Raw genomic sequence first — 6576 nt, forward strand, 5'->3', positions numbered from 1 at the left:
CCGAATTGTGTTAGAGAATGCACACTTCCCAAACAGTATCGAATCAGTATCGAAACAGTATCTTTTTGCAAAAGCTAACATAAAAGAATTTCAATTTAGAACACAACAGCACCGAATGAGACTTAAGCCACCGTGTTGCGCATTAAATCGCTGCACACATTGTGAGCCTATAATTCCAAAATCCCCAAAGAATGCACGTTTCAAAATTAAACTATCGTCTTCTGCTCAGATACTTCAGCTGAACACAAAGACGCTAATTGACCCTGTTGTTGTGTGGAGACACCAACAAAATCAGTAGAATAACAAACAAAAAAAAACAATTGGGAAAGAATCTTTTTCAAATTTTTGGTGCACATCTGCGTTTCGCGTAATTATCGCATGAGCTCAGCTTTAGGCCTAAACTCACTCTCAGACTTTTTTTTTATTCTAAGTGGCACTTCGGCTATTTAAACATCACTTTTTTTGTGCATGAAATTTTTTTCTCAAATTTTTTTTTTTTTTTTGTTTGGGTTTATTGTGATCTTCATTTTTGATCCTGGAGTCGTGTTTGCGGATTTTATGTATGTTGCTACTGAATTTATTATGCGACAAAAAAAAAATACCAAAAAATATACATTATACAATCAAGTCTCATTTTCGAAATCACGACTCTTAACCTTGAACGCCTTCTTCAGATATAAAACATTTTATTTTTGGATTTATGTGTCTGGTTCATTTTATTGCTTTAAGCAGTCTTAACCATTAGCTTTATATATAAAGACTAAGTGTTCATGAACGGCATTACATTTATCTAAATAATCTTATTAATACACATTGTATACTATATCTATAAATTAGATTGACTTTGAGTATTTGGAGTACTTGCTTTAAGTGTTTTATTATTTTGAAAACCAATTAGGATGTATAGTTCCACAAAATTCATGGTAATGTGCGGAAATAATAAATCTATTAAAACCTCAAGCATAAATCTCTTTAATAGGTTTAAAGAAAGTAGTAGCTCATAAAAAGCTATTAGCTACTACTAGAGAAAAGTTCTTCATAAAATCTTTAGTTCTTTACAAGTTGGCGCGACTACCGCAAACGAATGAACCACGTGCTGTAAGAGCTTTATCACGACATTGATATAATTCCGCGAATTGAAATCCAACGGCTTCGTTGGTTCGGTCATGTCGTGAGAATGGATGAAGATGCTCCAGCGAAAAAGGTATTTAAAGTAGCAGTTGGACGAAGAAGGCATAGAGGTAGATCTTGCCTCCGGTGGAGTGATCAAGTTGAGGAAGCACTAACCGGACTTGATATACGCGACTGGAGAAGCCGCGTATGCAGCAGAAAGGCCTGGAGCGACATGCAATGTAACACCGAAACCCAGTAACGGGTTGTTATGACCAAATAAGGAGGTCATTTGATAGCCAATCGCATTTGATGTACTCAAAAAATATAATGGCTTTATTTGGTGGTACGTTAGCAGTATTGTTAGAACTATTATTAAGTAGTGTTTCTAATCCAAAGTAAAAAAGTTAAGCACTTAATGCTTCACGATAAAACTTTCAAAGTTTCTCAAAAAAGTAGGTTATGTTATATAATTTCAAAGATGGTCTGCGCTGAATTTATAAACTGAAAAATATATTTTATAGCCTCTGCACTAGACCATTAAATATTATTATTAAACATAGTAAGTAAATTAACATGACTGTAAGTTCGAAAATACAAGTCAGGTACAGCCTTACACCAATTAGCTAATGATCACTGACTCTGAGCTTCAAATTGATGGGTATTTGGCAATACTGGAAACAGTTGTATAGTCAGCCAAAAATTCAATTAATTAAAATAATATAAAAAAGTTTAGTAGTAGTTTACTACTTTTCAAAGCATATCCATTAAATACATCAGTTTCTTTTAACTAAAATAGTCACTATGTCATATAGTCGTTAATGACGTTAAAAAAAATGTAATAACTTAATTTCATTAAGAAATTCATAAACCCAAAAATTAATCCAAACACCAATCTTAACCTAGGAATATAAATTTATTTAGGAGTATAATTTAATATGCGTCTCTCAACAAAGAATATTCTGACCTTTATCCAAAGAGCTAAGTGTCTTCTGTTCGATTAGGATCGAATGCAATTACAAAAGATAAACCATTAACGCAGTTCTCAAATTTAATGGAAACCCAGAACAGACTTTAACTCTAATTCGAATTTTAAATAATAGTAATAATTAAATTAATCTATATAATTTGATATATGAGTTTCATCTAATGAATATGACATACAGGAAATTATAATAAAACTTTATTACACAAATAGCTCAAATTATGTCATGCTTTTAGTACAATTTTTTAAAATTACGGATAAGATTATAATACTCAGATTTATCCTGAACTATTAAGAACTTATAAAAGACATATGTCTATACTAGACATGTGATCATCTAAAGTGGTCTTCTATCTCGGCAAAGTGATTATTGCAGAAAAACCCTTTATATAAATTATAAAAATATTTAGATGTTGTTCTTTTATAATCTCTTTCACCTAAAAAAATACCACCAATATAACAAAAAAAAATTTTTAATATATATTATAATATATATAATATAATAACAATTATAATATATATAATATATATTATACGAATTGATCGTTATTACAGTATTTAAACACTATTCAAGCATCTCATTTGCAAAAAAAAAAGCAGTAGATACAAAATATAGTGCTTGCTAGATCCTGACCAGTACGCAACAAGTGAATCAATATTCATCATTCAGGAAGGTTCAGGAAGTTCATTAAAAATAAAGACATAGCTAAATTCATTTACTAAGTTAATAGCAACTTTTAGGATGTCAAGTGCAGATCGATCATGCCGGCAGCCCATAAACTGCACACATTCAAATATTACACTATATTACACACATATTACACAATGTGATTATAGTATTTATATGATGATGATAAATTGTAAATAGTTAAGTTCCATTGTTTTGAAACAAGTATGTTACAAGTCAGTATTGATAACATCCCTGCTTTGAGTTTTAAGTTAATTTTTAGTATGATCTACATCTACTTCATTTATTAGAACTCACTTCTGTATTATATGTGAATTGACAATAATTTATGAATAACTATCTTCCAGAGACGATTGACTTTCGATTGACTATCACATCAAAATAACTTAACAATCGCTGGACTAACGCTTCATAAATAAATTCAAATTATATTCTTTAAATTTCACATCACGAATGGTTTTTTTATTTCTATTATTTTTATTAAAAGACTTTTTTAAATTATTTTGAACTCAATGTATGTTTACTTTTTGCAGTGTATGTTTAAGTATAAGTCAAAATTATAATTATAAAAAATATGACAGTGTTGGAAAAATCTTATAGGTTATTACTTGAATAAAAAATTAATATTGATATTAGATATAGTGAATCAAGTTTATGGTTCTGATTTTTTATCATTTGATTAAATTCAATAGTAATACTACGTATACGTTTAAAAACGATCAAGAGTAGATCAATGGTAAGCAACAGGTTGATCAACCGCTAATTCTATCAAAACTGAGGGTAAACAATTCTTCATTAAAATTAATAGAATTAGAATTATGAATGTCAACGATTTCAATTTATTGAATTTTGATACACAATTTAGGTTGTGAACCAACGTGTTCCCAGTGTATTCTACACAAATTGACTAACGGTTCAAATCGACTTTCATTAAACAACGCTTCCGACCCATTTTTGGCCTTATAACCCATTTTTTGGCTCCCATAACAATTTTCTACTTTGTCTCGTTCTTTTTTAATTTCGTATTAATTATTTTTCTTTATGACGTATTCCAATTCAATACTAATGGGATTTGTTGATAAAAGAAAAATGTTTTCTGGGCATAGAAACCGTCCAAAACGGCTCCTACTGACATCCAGATTGATAATACAAAACATCTTATCTATAAACTATACAACTAACTGTATTAAATTTAAGAGGACTATTTTGAATAAATCTATTTTATCCAAAAAGATCATTAAGTTAGACGGATTTGAATAGCAAAGAAGAGACAAGAACAACGATTTATTTAATTTATTGAAAGTTGACTGACCATACAACGCTGTTTCGAGTATTGCCAAGTACTCACCATCAGTGGTCTTAGGAAATATTCAAATTTCTTAATTAGTTTATAGTCTGTAAGTAATTTGTTTGGAGTGCAAGGGCCAGGCTTAAATTGTTCCAAGTTGTAAAAAGTCAAGGTAACTTTACGAAATACCTTTAGTAACTATTCATTGAATTAAGGTAACCATAACTTTAACGAAATTTATTACTATCTACCAGTATCATATTGAAAAAAGACATCTTCTTTTATGACTAACAGCATCGTATTTAAAAAGACGATACAAGCTGTAGAACAACATTCAAAATTGATCATAGCATATGCTGACGATATTGCTATTATGGCTCATATGCTGAGGGAACTACGAGAAAGATATAACTACTTAAAGACTTAAAGATATTTAAAAAATTAAATATCAGTAAAATTAACATACGATCTGTTACAAAATAACGAAGTTTGGTAACGGATAAATTCGCAAATAGGAAATAACAAGTTCTTGAATAATTTCAGATAGTTCAATTCTTTACATACCTATGATCAATCATAAACAACAGTAATGGTATAAATGCGAAAATTCGAAAGATAATATCAAGTAAACGTACATGTTATAGTTTGACAAAGATTTTACGTAGATTGAGTGAAGTTACAGTTGGTCCAATTAACTGACTCACTTTCACCCTATGAATCATAGTTTCATTATGATAACAATACTTATTACGATACCTGAACTATTAGGTAATGAAATAAAACAAAATCGTGACTCTAGTAAAGAACAGAATGTTTATAAACAAAGTACTAGACTCTGTTGTGCGAAAATTTAAGATATAATTGCCTAAGAAGTTCGCTCTTCTTCTACTTTTATATCTACTTTTATATCTACTTCTACTATAGTCTATAACTAGTTGCCTAACAGAATAGGTATTCATCTATTATTTTCCTCTACCTCATTGTACAGTATTCATAAGGGGAACACCCAACAAGAGTCTTGTAAAACCATATCATTCTAATGCTCCTAAAATATAAACACGGTTGCCACTTGAAAATTTTTTTCTGTACCAAAATTGGTTTAAAAAGGTACCATTTCTGTAAAAAAAAGGTCCAAAATTTTTCTATTGTCTTTTTATAAGAAAATACAATTTATATAAAATGTACAAAAAGTATAAAACAATACAATATCCACAATAAAGTTGGGTCGCCGAAAATGTACCATTTTTTGAACATGAGTACCAGAGTACCAAACGGAAAAAAAGTACCAATTTTGGTACTAAAGTACCATAAGTGGCAACCGTGAATATAAGCACTTACATAAGAAAACGGTGAATGCCATATACAATACCATTATATAAGTATTCGACATAAATCGAAATATTGCAAAGGTCATTAAAATGGACAGGATGTGTATTCAGAGCAGAGAACAGTGCACTTAATAAAATACATATTTAAAGGATGGATCCTGGAGATTAAGAACGTGAAGAATACCGCGAACTACAATGGATTAATAATGTGACAGATGAGATCGCTAAGCTAACAACATTTGGTGGATAGCAAAGAGGAATGAAAATAGAACGTGGATAATTCTTTTTCTGCCTCTTTGAATAAACAATCATGCCCAAAAAATACCCTACGTATTTATAGAATTATAAAACAATATTAATATAAGAAAATTATGGATCAATGATTTGATGTAATTTTAAAAATTATTAATTCAAGGAAATTATAATATTGCTGTTTTGTTTTTAGAAAGACATATAGTACTTTCATATTATTCAAGAATATAACACATATTAGTTGTATTGCTTAAAGAATTTTCATTAATACAATTGCTTCAGCAGTATTAAAACCATGGCACGGTCTTGTTATCAGGTATAATTATTGAACTTTTAGGTTTTTAATTTAAAACTGAGAAACTAGTGAATAGGGCAATAAATGCCGGATGGTTGTAAAGAACCTATATTAATACTTTTCACATCTGATAAGATAAACTATAGCTTATTATAAACAAAGTTAATCAAACTGAATGAGAAATATATATGAAGTATATTCGCATAAATACTGAATACATTATTATTGATGCAAAAATTCGATTTATTTGTGTCATTGAAAATAATAGCAATAATAGCAATAATAGGTTTATAATAGCATATTAAAAAAAAAAAATAGTATATTTTATTTTATAAATAACATCTAATGCAAGTACAAAACTTTATACGTAAACACTTAACTGGGCGTTTTTAAGCTATGAGTATATGATTAGGTTCTTCTTGATGCTGATTAATAGCTCTTAGTTGCGTTTAAAAAAAGGAAAAAATAATAGGCCCGATCCTGGATAGAAGCGTATACAGAAGACTACAATATAAAACATGAGAAATTTATCAACATGACTTTCAGAAGATAAAGTTTCGAAACAATGTTGATGAATGATAGAGAGAAATTTTAAATAAGGTTTTAATCCACTGAGAATTATGGTACTAT

The sequence above is a fragment of the Teleopsis dalmanni genome, chromosome 1 (genome assembly GCF_002237135.1).
Source record: "Teleopsis dalmanni isolate 2A chromosome 1, ASM223713v2, whole genome shotgun sequence".
In the NCBI taxonomy this organism is placed as follows: Eukaryota; Metazoa; Arthropoda; class Insecta; order Diptera; family Diopsidae; genus Teleopsis; species Teleopsis dalmanni.